Source organism: Arachis hypogaea, chromosome 4, assembly GCF_003086295.3.
Source record: "Arachis hypogaea cultivar Tifrunner chromosome 4, arahy.Tifrunner.gnm2.J5K5, whole genome shotgun sequence".
In the NCBI taxonomy this organism is placed as follows: Eukaryota; Viridiplantae; Streptophyta; class Magnoliopsida; order Fabales; family Fabaceae; genus Arachis; species Arachis hypogaea.
Genome location: NC_092039.1, coordinates 91,053,044 through 91,068,768, shown reverse-complemented (window position 1 = coordinate 91,068,768; position 15,725 = coordinate 91,053,044). Strand labels below are relative to the sequence as shown.

The 15,725-nt window shown below is 40.3% G+C and overlaps 1 non-coding gene across 1 annotated transcript; it reads left to right on the top strand.

Moving 5' to 3' along the window:
* The first annotated feature begins 5,933 nt into the window (after nucleotides 1-5,933).
* Nucleotides 5,934-6,040, top strand: LOC112798685 (small nucleolar RNA R71). The gene has a single exon (XR_003200284.1). It is a non-coding gene; the product is annotated as a small nucleolar RNA R71 (small nucleolar RNA).
* The last annotated feature ends 9,685 nt before the right edge of the window (nucleotides 6,041-15,725 follow it).

Sequence of the window (15,725 nt, the reverse complement as noted above, 5' to 3'; positions counted from 1 at the left end):
AAGTATGAAGGTGAACATGCAAGCAATCCCTTAAAAATAATAATAATAATTGTCAAATAATTTGTAACAATTCACAAGCATATAATGAGGAATAAAGACTCAAATAAATTTCTAACACCATGTAAAAAGGAAAAGAAGAAAAAAAAAGAAAATAAGAATAATGAAAAGAAGAGGAAAAGAAAAAGAAAATAACATATAAAATAACAATAATGATAAAAAAAGAAAAGAAGGGGGAAGAAAATAGAACCTTGGTAATGGAGGTGGGAGATAGAAAGGGATAGGTAAGATAGAAGGAAGAAGGGAGAAAGAAGAAATAAGGAGGGAAAAAAAATTCGGATTTGGAGGAGAGAAAGATAAGATATGTGGCAATTTTAGGTTGAGTTGTGCGGCGCATGCGACGCGGCCGCGTGGGGCACGCGTTCGCGTGGATGCGCTTTAAGTATGGTCACGCGATCGCGTCGGTCACGCGGTCGCGTGACCGATGTTATGCTTCTGGCGCGAGTGCAGCCTCGCGCCAGCACAACTCTCTGTTCAAATTAATTTATTTGCCAAAATAGGGTGACGCGATCGCGTGGGTCACGCGATCACGTGAGCGTGCTTCAGAAAATGGAGGACGCGGCTGCGACGCGGTCGCGTGATAAGAATTTTTCTTCCAGCACCAATCCAGCACCACTCTCGCACAATATTTCATTGTGCACCCTTTTACGTCGAAAACTTAGGGCACGCGGCCGCGTGGGAGGCCATGATTCCCATGCGACGCGAATGCGTCAGGGATGCGGTCGCGTGGGTCGATTTGTGCCAGTGGCACGCCTCCAACAACGCTCCAGTGTGACTCTCTGTTCACTTTTATTTTTCTTTACTCTCCAAGCGACGCGAACGCGTCGCTGATGCGATCGCGTCGCGTAGCGAATTTTTTTTTTTGAAAAATAAAAACATGTAAATGCAAATGCACGAAAGTACTAATAAAGAGAAGAGTTATTGAATAGGAAAAACTAAAAATAAAGAAAAGAACGATCATACCATGGTGGGTTGTCTCCCACCTAGCACTTTGCTTTAACGTCCGTAAGTTGGACGCACCACTTGCTCTATCTTCTGCTATGTGGGGATCTTCCAAGAGGAAGATCTCAAGCTCCTTGTTTCTCTGCATCTTCTCGCCTTGGTATAGCTCCAGGCGTTGTCCATTAACCTTAATAAGTTCAGAGCTTGAAGGATGGCTTAGGTGATAAACTCCGTACGGTTTGGCCGTCTCTACTCTATATGGACCTTCCCATCTTGATCTCAACTTACCTGGCATGAGCCTTAGTCGAGATTTGTAAAAGAGGACTAAATCCCCAAGTTGGAACTCTTTCTTCTTGATGTTTTGATCATGTACAGCCTTCATCTTTTCCTTATATATTCTTGAGTTCTCATAAGCTTCTAGGCGATGGCTCTCCAGTTCTTGCAGTTGCAACTTCCTTTCAGCTCTGGCTTTCTCAATTCCCATGTTGCACTCCTTAACTGCCCAAAAGGCTATGTGTTCTACTTCAACTGGGAGATGACAAGCTTTTCCATAAACCAAGCGGAAAGGACTCATCCCGATTGGTGTCTTGTAAGCTGTTCTATATGCCCAAAGTGCATCTTGTAGCCTGGTTCTCCAGTCTTTTCTATGTGGCTTTACTATCTTTTGCAAGATACGCTTAATTTCTCTGTTTGACACCTCAACTTGCCCATTAGTTTGGGGATGGTAAGCTATTGCAACTTTATGAATTATCCCATGCTTCTTCATTAATCCTGTTAGTCTCCTGTTACAAAAATGGGTGCCTTGATCGCTCACGATTGCTCGTGGTGATCCAAAGCGACATATAATAAGGTTTCTCACAAAGGAAACAACAGTGTTAGCATCATCAGTACGGGTAGGAATTGCTTCCACCCATTTGGAAACATAATCCACAGCTAACAATATATAAAAATATCCATTAGAATTTGGAAATGGACCCATGAAGTCAATGCCCCAAACATCAAAATTTCACAGAAAAGCATAATTTGTTGAGGCATCTCATCCCTCCTGGATATATTACCAAATTTTTGGCATGGGAGACAGGATTTACAAAACTCAGCAGCGTCTCTAAAAAGAGTAGGCCACCAGAATCCACAGTCTAAGATTTTTCTAGCCGTTCTTTGAGTGCCAAAATGTCCTCCACTCTCGGATGAGTGACAAGCCTCTAAAATGGACTGGAATTCTGATTCAGGCACACAACGTCTAATTACTTGGTCAGCGCCACATCTCCATAAATATGGGTCATCCCATATATAATATTTAGACTCGCTTTTCAGCTTGTCTCTTTGATGCTTAGAAAAATTTGTAGGAAATGTGCGGCTAACTAAATAATTAGCAACAGGTGCATACCAAGGGACTACCTCAGATATTGCTTGCAGGTTATCAAAAGGAAAATTATCATCTATAGGAGTAGAATCATCCTTAATATGCTCAAGGCGACTCAGGTGGTCTGCTACTAAATTCTGATTACCACTCCTATCCTTTATTTCTAAATCAAATTCTTGTAACAACAGTATCCAACGTATAAGTCTTGGTTTGGATTCCTTTTTAGCTAATAGATACTTTAAAGCTGCATGGTCCGAATACACTACTACTCTAGTACCAAGTAAATAAGCCCGGAATTTATCCAGAGCAAAAACAATAGCAAGAAGCTCTTTCTCAGTAGTAGTATAATTGGACTGGGCAGTGTCTAAAGTCTTAGATGCATAAGCAATAACAAAAGGATCCTTACCTTCACGCTGAGCCAGCGCTGCTCCTACTGCATGGTTGGAAGCGTCGCACATGATTTCAAACGGCTGGCTCCAGTCTGGTCCTCTCACAATTGGAGCTTGAGTCAGAGCAGTCTTCAGCTTATCAAACACTTGTTTGCAATCGTCACTGAACTCGAACTCAATATCCTTCTGCAGTAATCTGGATAAGGAAAGTGCTACCTTACTAAAGTCCTTAATAAATCTCTTGTAAAAACCTGCATGGCCAAGGAACGAACGGACTTCCCTCACAGAAGAGGGGTAAGGTAAACTAGAAATAACATTCACCTTTGCTGGGTCTACAGAAATGCCATTATTAGATACCACATGTCCTAATACAATCCCTTGTTTTACCATAAAATGACATTTTTCAAAATTTAATACAAGGTTTGTATTAACACATCTATCTAATACTCTAGATAATCCATCTAAGCAAAGGCTAAAAGAATCACCATAAACGCTAAAATCGTCCATAAAAACTTCCATACAATCCTCAATAAGGTCAGAGAAAAGACTCATCATGCACCTTTGGAAAGTAGCTGGTGCATTGCACAAGCCAAAAGGCATTCTCTTGTAAGCATAAGTCCCAAAAGGACATGTAAAAGTGGCCTTTTTCCTGATCCTCAGGAGCTATATGAATCTGGAAATAACATGTGTAACCATCTAAAAAACAATAATGTGATTTACCTGACAGGTGATCCAACATTTGATCAATGAATGGAAGTGGGTAGTGATCCTTACGGGTAGCTTGGTTGAGACGTCTGTAATCAATGCAAACTCTCCAAGCATTCTGAACTCTAGTTGCTATGAGCTCTCCATGCTCATTCTTCACTGTAGTGACTCCAGACTTCTTGGGCACCACTTGTACTGGGCTTACCCATTCACTGTCTTAAATGGGATATATGATACCTGCTTCCAATAATCTGGTCACTTCCTTTTTGACAACTTCCAAGATGGTGAGATTCAATCTTCTTTGGGGTTGACGGACAGGTCTTGCTCCCTCTTCTAAAAATATTCTGTGCTCACATACTTGAGGGTTGATGCCTACTATGTCTGCCAAACTCCACCCAATTGCCTTCTTATGCTTCCTCAGCACATCAAGTAACTGCTCTTCTTGTTGAGAAGTAAGTTCCCTTGCAATGATAACTGGAAATTTCTGCTCATCTTTAAGATAAGCGTATTTGAGATGTGGAGGGAGGGGTTTCAATTCTAACTTCTGAACATGGGCAGGCTCTGGATTATCTGGAGCTTGTGAAAATGACGAAGTGCCCTCATTGTCAGGTAAGAGGGTCCCCACACTTGGACCTTGTCCAATGTGCCTCTCTTCTAACTCTTCCTTGTGAACTTCAGCTATACTTTCATCTATGACATCACACTGGAAGATAGAATGATCTTCTGGAGGGTTGTTAATGACTCCATTCAGATTGAATATTACTATGCGGCCATCTATTTCAAAGGAGTATGTTCCTGAAAAAGCATCTAATTTGAATTTTAATGTCTTCAGGAATGGTCTTCCAAGTAGGATTGATGATGGCTTATCTGAATCATTATGGTGCATCTCCAAGATATAAAAATCAGTGGGAAATGTAAGCCCTTTAATATTCACCAAAACATCTTCAGCAACTCCAGCCACTGTAATAATGCTTTTATCTGCTAACACAAAATGAGCTGCCGACCTTTTTAAGGGAGGGAGCCTCAAAATATCGTATATAGACAAAGGCATTATACTAACACATGCTCCTAAATCACACATGCAATCATAAATCACTACACCACCAATAGTACAGCTAACTATACAAGGACCTGGATCACTATATTTTTCAGGTAATCCTCCCATTAAAGCAGATATAGAACTACCTAAAGGAATAGTTTCTAATTCATTAATTTTATCTTTATGGATACATAAATCTTTTAGAAACCTTGCATATTTAGATACTTGCTGGATAACATCAAAAAGAGGAACAGTTACCTCGACCTTTTTGAATATTTCTACCATTTTAGGATCGGTTTCCAACTGCTTCCTGGGCTTCCTTGCAAGTTGTGGAAATGGAATAGGCGTAGTGTTTTCCGTAGTGTCTGCGCCTTTTGGTGCTTCCTTCTGTGGTTGAGCCATTTCTTTTTCAGCTATGTCCTGTATATCCTCTTCCTCTTCAACATCTTCTATTTCTACCACCTCTTCAGCTGAGGCGTGTTCTGGTGAGCTTGGCTCCTCCTGATTCCTCTCCTGCAGTGTGGTTCTGGACCTTAGGGTGATGGCATTAATGCCTCCCTTTGGATTGGGTAATGGTTGAGAGGGGATTCCAGTGGAGCTTGAAGGTTGGTTATTGGAATTTTGTGTTGCTCCAATCTGTGAGACAAGAGCTTGCAAAATAGAGGTCAGACTATTCAGACTGGCATTAATACTATTCATGATGTTATTTTCCATGGTCTACTGTCTTCGCTCAAAAGATTGTAGTAACTCTTCATTATGAGATAAAGAAGAATGAGTGAATTGAGAGGTCTGCTGTTGATTATTCTGTGGTCCTTGGTTTTGCCTCAGGTGAGGTGCTCTGTAAGGTTGATTCTGCTGCCTGTTGTTGTTATTATTCCACCTCTGATTTCCCTGATTATCTCTGCCTCCTCTGTTATTGTTGTCCCTCCAATTCTGGTTAGAATTGTCCTGCCATCCATGGTTATTATTTCCACCTTGATTGTACCCTTGGTTGGGGCGGTCATAGAAATTATGAGTGGATGCCACCATGTTGTCTTCTTGTTGGAGTTGCGGGCATTCATTAGTATAATGGCTATAATCAGCACAGATTCCGCAAACTCTCTGTTGGACTAGCTGTTGGTTTTGCTGTGGTGGGGGAGGTTGAGCTTGCTGAGCTTGTTGTTGATTCATTTGCATCTACTTCAGCAAGTTGGTCATCTCACATATACTCTGAGCTAGAGCCGCAGTCTCTCTATTAGAGGATACTTCTGCAACGGCTTTTGAACGGCCTTGTCTTTGCTTGTAGTTCCTAGTATATTCAGCTAAATCACTGATCAATTGTCATGCCTCATCAGTGGTCTTGTATTTCTTCATAGACCCATTGCTAGCACTTTCCAATGTGGTCTTATCTTGGGGCCTCATACCCTGTGTGATATAGCTGAGTAACACCATCTTATCAATTCTGTGGTGGGGGCATGCTTCCAGAAGATTATTGAAGTGCTCCCAGTATTCAAAGAGAGACTCATTGTCATCCTGAACAATGGTGGAGATATCCTTCCTCAGTTTATCAGTAACTTCAGATGGAAAGAATTTCTCCAAAAACTCCTTTCTGAGTGTATCCCAGTTGGATACATTTGCTAGAGGTTGAGTGTAGTACCACTCTCTTGCTTTTCCCTCAAGAGAAAACGGGAAAGCTTTCAGCAAAATTGAAGTTTCATTAGTACCATCACGCCTGACAGTAGAACAGGCTGCCTGGAAATCTCTCAAGTGCTTCATGGGCTCTTGAGCAGGTAAGCCATGAAACTTGGGCATCAAATTTAGCAGTGCGGTCTTTATTTCGAAATCTGTAGCTACCGCTGGATGATGCGCTTGAAATGGTTGCATCGTAAAATCAGAAGCTCCTTCCTCCTGGAAGGTAACTCTCCTAGCTGCCATGTCTTCTGCACGTAAAACAACCGAATCAGTAGAATGGGGCTGGTTTCTTCCTCAACTGACGATTCAGATTCGTCCTCAGAGAGGACTAACCGACGCTTAGCTCACCTTATTCGTGAAATAGTCCTTTCAATTTCAGGATCGAATATTGGCAAGTTGGGGTCAGGTAGTGAACGCGTCAATTGACGAAAGAAATACGCAGCTCATAGTAAAAACAATAAAATAAAATGCAAATAAATAAATTCTAATTAATAACTTTAGCACTCTATTGCAACTCTCCGGCAACGGCGCCAAAAATTGATGGAGCACAGAAAGTGGTGAATTAAAAATTATTAAATTGATTACGTTGCCAGTATAGTTCTTAACTCACCGAAAATCTGGCTATCAATTTAGAAATATGTCACAGAGAATTTAAATTAAAAATTACTGGGAGTTTGAGTCCCAGGTCGTCTCCCAACGAGTTGCAGGAAAATGTGCTATTTTATTAATTAGATGTTTCCAAAAAGTTGAGTTAAGTAGATGGAAAATTAAATTGAGAAAATTTGAATAATATAAATAAAAGCCTTGACTGCGAGTTGATTAGTTGGAATCTCTATTATTGATGGAGTGATTTTAGGATTAATTTATAATTAATGGTTGTTCTATTTAGTTATCCTTTACTAGGTAAAGGAAAGTCAAACAAGTTGGAATGATAGATCTGTTCACGAGTTGCAACCCACTTAGTTCAAAGGGATTGGTGTTAGTAACAAGATAGCAATCCAACAGTTAACCCAATTACAAATTCTCTTTCAATCCTTCCAACTCAAGAGTTCCTTTCAATCAACTCCCCATCAAGTGAGGGGAACTACTCGCTCATTGTAAATAATAAATCCATAACATATGAAAGGGAATTAAAAGAAGACATGATTATTGGAAGGTAGAATGGATTAAAATGAAAGAAATAATTCTTGTATTTAATCATAAAAGTATTCAAATGACAAAATTGAACAAAGCAAAGAACATGGAAGAAATAAACCAAGTTAAGAGAATGAAGTAGAATAACGAAGCCTTGATGAGGAAATAGCTCTTCTCAATGTTCCAATGCTAAGACCAATTGAAAATTAAATTCCAAAACCTAAAGAGAAAAACCTAGAGGAGGAGTGAAAACTAGATCTAAAACTGAAAACTGTGTAGAATGAATGTTGTGTTCTGTTTCTGCATGTTCTCTGACTCTAGTCTGCTGTTCTGGGCTGAAAACTGGGTCGAAATTAGGTCCAAAATCGCCCCCAGCGAACTCTGCAGATTATGCAGATCGCACATGTCACGCGATCGCGTCACCCATGCGGACGCGTCACTCGCGCTTTTCCATGCCACGCGTCCGCGTCGTCCATGCTACCGCGTCGCTTGAGCTTTTCCAATCCGCGCGGCCGCGTGAGCCATGCGGCCGCGTCACTGTGATCTTCTCCCCTTCGCGCGGTTGCGTGAGCCATGCGACCGCGTCACTTATCGCTGGTTATCTCCTCAAATTCTTGTGTTCCTTCCATTTTTGCCAGCTTCTTTTCTGATCTCCCATTCATTCATGCCCTGTAAAGCCTAAAACACTCAACACACAGATCACGGCATCGAATGGAATAAAGGAGAATTAAAAATACATAATTAAAGTCTCTAAGAAGTAGTTTTCAACCATGTAATAAATTCAGGAAGGAAATCTAAATGCATGCTAATTTAATGAATAAGTGGGTAATGATCATGATAAAACCACACAATTAAACACAATATAAATCATAAAATAATGGTTTATCAGTCTTCCCATAACCAAGTGAGGAATAATGTTCAACTAGAAGAGCAACCAATATCTAACAAGATAAAGAGCAAGGCAAAGTGTCCAATAATTACTCTTGATGCATTATTGCATACAGAAGGAGTACAAGTGGAGAGAGAAGAGGAAGATGATTTTGAGTCAATTGCTGAGGATGCTAGAGCTATTGAAAAAGAACTAGCTAATTTAACCTCAAAAAATATCCTAAAGTGTCCAGCAATGACTCTTGATGATTTTTTGGGTGAACAAGGAGTTCATTTGGAAAGAGAAGAGGAGCATATTGAAGTTCCTATTACTAAGGATGCAAGATCTAGGCCATCCACAAATGATGGAGGAAATGTTCATATCCCCATGAGGAAGATTATATTGGTGAACCTGAAAATGACAATTTTGATGTGGAAGGAGACCAAGTTATGGAAGATGCTCATATAGAAGGTGATGTCCTTTTGTTTGTTACTATTTATTTTACATTTTCTGATTATCATTATTTGTTTTATAAATCCATATATGATTCACGGCTGTCCCTTTCTATATGAATATTGGCTGTTTTTTATTTTAATTTGTACTACTTCTTGGTGCACGAAATCACAATCACACTTTTGTAATTCCGCACAACTAACCAGCAAGTGCATTGGGTCGTCCAAGTAATACCTTTCGTGAGTAAGGGTCGATCCCACGGAGATTGTCGGCTTGAAGCAAGCTATGGTTATCTTGTAACTCTTAGTCAGGATATCAATAATTCTCAGGTTTAATTGTGAAAAGTAGAAGAACATGAAATAGATACTTGTTTTGCAGTAATGGAGAACAGGTTGAGGTTTTGGAGATGCTCTATCTTCTGAACCTCTGCTTTCCCACTGTTTTCTTCTTTATGCACGCAAGGCTCCTTCCATGGCAAGCTGTATGTAGGGTTTCACCATTATCAATGGCTACCTCCCATCCTCTCAGTGAAAATGTTCAACGCGCTCTGTCACAGCACGACTAATCATCTGTCGGTTCTCAATCAGGTTGGAATAGAATCCAGTGATTCTTTTGCGTCTGTCACTAACACCCAGCCCTCAGGAGTTTGAAGCTCGTCATAGTCATTCAATCATTGAATCCTACTCAGAATACCACAGACAAGGTTTAGACCTTCCGGATTCTCTTGAATGCCGCCATCAATTCTAGCTTATACCACGAAGATTCTGGTTAAGAAATCCAAGAGATATTCTATCAATCTAAAGTAGAACGGAGGTGGTTGTCAGGCACACGTTCATAGGTGAGAATGATGATGAGTGTCACGGATCATCACATTCATCAAGTTGAAGAACAAGTGATATCTTAGAATAAAAGCAAGCGTGATTGATTGAAAAACAGTAGTAATTGCATTAATCCATCAAGACACAGCAGAGCTCCTCACCCCCAACCATGGGGTTTAGAAACTCATGGCGTAGAAGATACAATAAGAAACGTGTAATGTGTCATGAGGTAAAGATACAATGTCAAAATATCCTATTTATAGTGAACTAGTAACCTAGGATATACAGAAATGAGTAAATGACGTAAAAATCTACTTCCGGGGTCCACTTGGTGTGTGCTTGGGCTGAGCATTGAAGCTTTCATGTGTAGAGACTTTTTCTGGAGTTAAACACCAGCTTTTGTGCCAGTTTGGGCGTTTAACTCCAATTTTTGTGCCAGTTCCGGCGTTAAACGCCGGGAATTCTAAAGCTGATTTGCAATGCCGGTTTGGGCCATCAAATCTCGGGCAAAGTATGGACTATTATACATTGCTGGAAAGCCCAGGATGTCTACTTTCCAAAAAAAGTTGAGAGTGCGCTAATTGGGTTTCTGTAGCTCCGGAAAATCCACTTCGAGTGCAGGGAGGTCAGAATCCAACAGCATCTGCAGTCCTTTTTCAGCCTCTGAATAAGATTTTTGCTCAGGTCCCTCAATTTCTGCCAGAAATTACCTGAAATCACAGAAAAACACACAAACTCATAGTAAAGCCCAGAAAAGTGAATTTTAAATAAAAACTAATAAAAACATACTAAAAACTAACTAAAATGTACTAAAAACATACTAAAAACAGTGCCAAAAAGCGTATAAATTATCCGCTCATCACAACACCAAACTTAAATTGTTGCTTGTCCCCAAGCAACTAAAAATCAATTAGGATAAAAAGAAGAGAACATACTATAGACTCCAAAATATCAATGAAACTTAGCCCCAATTAGATGAGCGGGACTAGTAGCTTTTTGCTTCTGAACAGTTTTGGCATCTCACTTTATCCTTTGAAGATTAGAATGATTGGCATCTATAGGAACTCAGAATTCAGATAGTGTTATTGATTCTCCTAGTTAAGTGTGATGATTCTTGAAGGTAGCTACTTTATGAGTCTTGGCTGTGGCCCAAAGCACTCTATCTTCCAGTATTACCACCGGATACATACATGCCACAGACACATAACTGGGTGAACTTTTTTAGATTGTGACTCAGCTTTGCTAGAGTCCCCAATTAGAGGTGTCCAGGGTTCTTAAGTACACTCTTTTTGTCTTGAATCACTTTTTATCTCTCTCTCTCTCTTTTTTTCTTTTTTTTTTTGATTTCACTACTTTTTCTTGCTTCAAGCATCAATTTGATGATTTTTCAGATCCTCAATAATATTTCTCCTTTTCCATCATTCTTTCAAGAGCCAACAAGTTTAACATTCTTTAATCAACAAATTCAAAAGACATATGCACTATTCAAGCATTCATTCAGAAAACAAAAAGTATTGTCACCACATCAAGCTAATTCAACTAGTTTCAGAGATGAATTCGAAATCCTGCACTTCTTGTTCTTTTATGATTAAAGCATTTTTCATTTAAGAGAGGTGATGGATTCATAGGACATTCATAGCTTTAAGGCATAGACATTAAATTTTATTAATCATGAATTAAGAACAAGACTTAAAGATAAACATAAGATAAGACTAATAGTAAAAGAAAACAAAAATTTAAATGACTCTAAAATAGACTCCTAATGATAGAGGTTATCACAGAGTTAGGACTCAACAACCTTGATCTTGAGAAGTGGATGCTCCCTCAACTTGTGGGGTATTTGACCCTTCAAGGGAGAGCTTCTGGCGCTTCAGCTCCTGTAGCTTATGCCCCTACTTCTCTTGTTCCTTCAGTAATTTGCAGAGCATGCAGTTTTGATTCTGCTGTTCTTCCTTAATTTGTTCCATAGCTTCTTATAGCTTGGCAACAGATGCTTCTAGGCGGATCCAGTAGTCAATTTCAGGGAGTTCAGGGAGGAACTCCTGCGCCCTCCTTTTGATAGAATTATCTTGCATTTGTCCTTCCATTGACTTCTTGATGATTGGATGTTCAATTGGGATGAATTCATCTACTCCTATCCTCACCCCAGCATCTTTACATAGCAAAGAGATTAAGCTTAGGTAAGCCAGTTTGGCTTCAGTGGAATTCTTGTTTGCAATTGTGTAAATCTCACAAGCAATCAGATGATGAACCTCCACTTCTTTTCCCAGCATAATGCAATGAATCATCACTGCTCTCTTGATAGTGACCTCAGAATGGTTGCTAGTGGGCAATATGGAACGCCCAATGAAGTCTAGCCAACCTCTTGCAATTGGTTTGACATCTCCCCTCTTGAGTTGGTTTGGGACACCTTTTGAATTGGTTGTCCACTTAGTTCCAAGGAGGCATATGTCCTCTAGAACTTGATCCAACCCCTTATCTGCTCTCACCATTCTCCTATTGAAGGATTCAGGATCATCTTGCAGTTGAGGCAATTTGAAGACCTCTCTTATTTTGTCCAGATGGAAGTAAATAATTCTCCCTCTGACCATGGTTCTGTAGGTATGAAAAGTAGTTCCAATCATTCTCTGTTTATCTGTCAGCCACAGATTTGAGTAGAATTCCTGAACCATGTTTCTTCCAACCTTTGTCTCAGGGTTGGTTAGAACTTCCCATCCTCTATTTTGAATTTGCTCTTGGATCTCCAGATATTCATCTTCTTTCAGATTGAATTTAACTTCCGGGATCACTGACCTTAGACCCATTATGTTGTGGTAATGATCTGCATGTTCTTTGGTTAAGAACCTCTCTTGACTCCAAAGATCCTTTGGAGCATTCTCTTTCTTGCCTCTAGAATTGGTTTGTTTTCCTTTGGGAGCCATGATCTTGATGAGCCTTAGCTTAGTGATCACGGAAAAGCACACCAAACTTAGAGGGTTGCTTGTCCTCAAGCAAAAAAAAAGAAAGAGGAGAGAGAGGAGGAGAGCAAATTCGTTGGTGGGGAAAGGGGAATGGCCGAACTTATATTTATAAGGGAGGGGGAGAGATTTCGAAAATTTTGAAGGAGATTTGAGAAGATATGGAAAGAAATTGAGAGATATTTGAGTTTTTGAAGAAGATTTGGAAAGGATTTGAAAGAGATTTGAAGAATGATTTAAATTTTTAAGATTTGAAGGTGAATGATGAAAGTTTGAAATGTGTTTATGCAGAAAATTATGGATTAAAACAAGAAAGTTTGAAAAAAATTTGAAGTGGAAAGCAAAATCTCTGTCCCCCACCTATCTGGTGTTAAATGCCCAGAATGGTATCCATTCTTGCGTTTAACGCCCAAATGTTGGCCAATATGGGCGTTTAACGCCCAGCCAGGTACCCTGGCTGGCGTTAAACGCTAGAAACCCCTTCATCACTGGGCGTTTTGCTAAATGCCCAGGATGCTGCACACCTGGCGTTAAACGCCCAGAATGGTGCCCATTCTGGCGTTTAACGCCCAGAGTACCCCTTACTGGCATTTTTTTGCCAGCAAGCTCCTTTTCTCTGCTTTTTGCACTGAATCCTTCTGTAACTCTGTGAATTCCTCCAATTTTGATGATCACCCTTTGAGAATATGTATCAAACTTTTATTAAATAAAACAGATAACCTGCTAATGACTGGGTTGCCTCCCAGCAAGCACTTCTTTATCGTCTTTAGCTGGACCTTTTACTGAGATTCATTCAAGCATCAGCTTTAAGCATTCTTGCTCAAAATTGCTTTCAAGATAATGTTTGATCCTCTGTCCATTAACAATGAACTTTTTATCAAAATCAATATCCTGAAGCTCAACATATCCATATAGTGACACTCCTGTAATCACATACGGACCCCTCCATCGGGATTTAAGTTTTCCTGGGAATAGTCTGAGCTTAGAGTTGAAGAGCAGAACTTTTTGTCCTGGTTCAAAGACTCTGGATGACAACTTTTTGTCATGCCACTTCTTTGCATTTTCCTTATAGATTTTTGCACTTTCGAAGGCACTGAGTCTGAACTCCTCTAGCTCATTTAGCTGGAGCAATCTTTTTTCACCAGCTAACTTAGCATCCATGTTTAGGAATCTGGTTGCCCAGTAGGCTTTATATTCCAGTTCCACGGGCAGATGACAGGCCTTCCCATACACAAGTTGGTATGGAGAGGTTCTTATAGGAGTCTTGTATGCTGTTCTGTATGCCCACAGAGCATCATCCAAGCTCTTTGCCCAATCCTTTCTACGGGCAATAACAGTCCGTTCCAGGATTCTTTTTAGCTCTCTATTAGAGACTTCAGCTTGCCCATTTGTCTGTGGATGATACGGAGTTGCTACTTTGTGGCTAATTCCATATCGAACCATAGCAGAGTACAGCTGTTTATTGCAGAAATGAGTGCCCCCATCACTGATTAGTACTCTGGGAACACCAAACCTGCTGAAGATATGTTTCTGGAAGAATTTCAACACGATCTTGGTATCATTATTGGGTGTGGCAATTGCTTCTACCCATTTAGATACATAGTCTACTGCCACCAGAATATAAGTGTTTGAGTGTGATGGTGGGAAGGGACCCATGAAGTCAATTCCTCATACATCAAACAATTCAATCTCTAAGATCCCTTGTTGAGGCATGGCGTAACCATGAGGCAAGTTACCAGCTCTTTGGCAACTGTCACAGTTACGCACAAACTCTCGGGCATCCCTATAGAGAGTAGGCCAGTAGAATCCACATTGGAGGACCTTAGTGGCTGTTCGCTCACCTCCAAAATGTCCCCCATACTTTGATCCATGGCAATGCCACAGGATTCTTTGTGCTTCCTCTCTAGGTACACATCTGCGGATTATTCCGTCTGCACATCTCTTAAAGAGATATGGCTCATCCCATAGGTAGTACTTGGCATCTGAAATTAATTTTTTTCTTTGCACTCTGTTGTACTCCTGTGGTATGAACCTCACAACTTTATAGTTTGCAATGTCTGAAAATCATGGAGCTTCCTGAATGGCAAAGAGTTGCTCATCTGGAAACGTCTCAGAGATCTCAGTAGAAGGGAGGGACGCCCGTGCCACTGGTTCTATTCGGGACAAATGATCAGTTACCTGGTTCTCTGTCCCTTTTCTGTCTCTTATTTCTATATCAAACTCTTGCAGAAGCAACACCCACCCTATAAGCCTGGATTTTGAATCCTGCTTTGTGAGTAAGTATTTAAGAGCAGCATGGTCAGTGTACACAATCACTTTTGACCCTACTAAATAGGATCTAAACTTGTCAATGGCATAAACCACTGCAAGTAATTCTTTTTCTGTGGTTGTGTAATTCTTCTGTGCATTATTTAGAACACGGCTAGCATAATAAATGACGTGCAGAAGCTTGTTATGCCTCTGTCCCAACACTGCACCAATGGCATGGTCACTGACATCACACATTAGTTCGAATGGTAATGTCCAGTCTGGTGCAGAGATAACTGGTGTTGTGACCAGCTTGGCTTTCAGGGTCTCAAATGCCTGCAGACACTGTGTGTAAAACACAAATGGTGTGTCAACAGCTAGTAGGTTGCTTAGAAGTTTTGCAATTTTTGAAAAATCCTTTATAAACCTCCTGTAGAATCCTGCATGTCCCAGAAAGCTTCTAATTGCCTTAACATTGGCAGGTGGTGGTAATTTTTCAATTACCTCCACCTTTGCTTGATCCACCTCTATTCCCTTGCTTGAAATTTTATGCCCAAGGACAATTCCTTCAGTCACCATAAAATGACATTTCTCCTAGTTTAAAACTAGGTTGGTCTCTTGGCATCTTTTCAGAACAAGTCTAGATGGTTAAGGCATGAGCTGAATGAGTTTCCAAATACTGAAAAGTCATCCATGAAGACTTCCAGAAATTTCTCTACCATATCTGAGAAGATAGAGAGCATGCACCTCTAGAAGGTTGCAGGTGCATTGCACAGACCAAAAGGCATCCTTCTGTAGGCAAATACTCCAGAAGGACATGTAAATGCTGTTTTCTCTTGGTCCTGAGGATCTACTGCAATTTGGTTATAACCTGAATAGCCATCCAAAAAGCAGTAATAATCATGACCCGCTAGTCTTTCTAACATTTGGTCTATGAATGGTAAAGGAAAATGATCCTTTCTGGTGGCTTTATTGAGCATTCTGTAGTCAATACACATGTGCCACCCTGTAACTGTTCTTGTGGGAACCAGTTTATTTTTTTCATTATGAACCACTATCATGCCTCCCTTCTTGGGGACAAC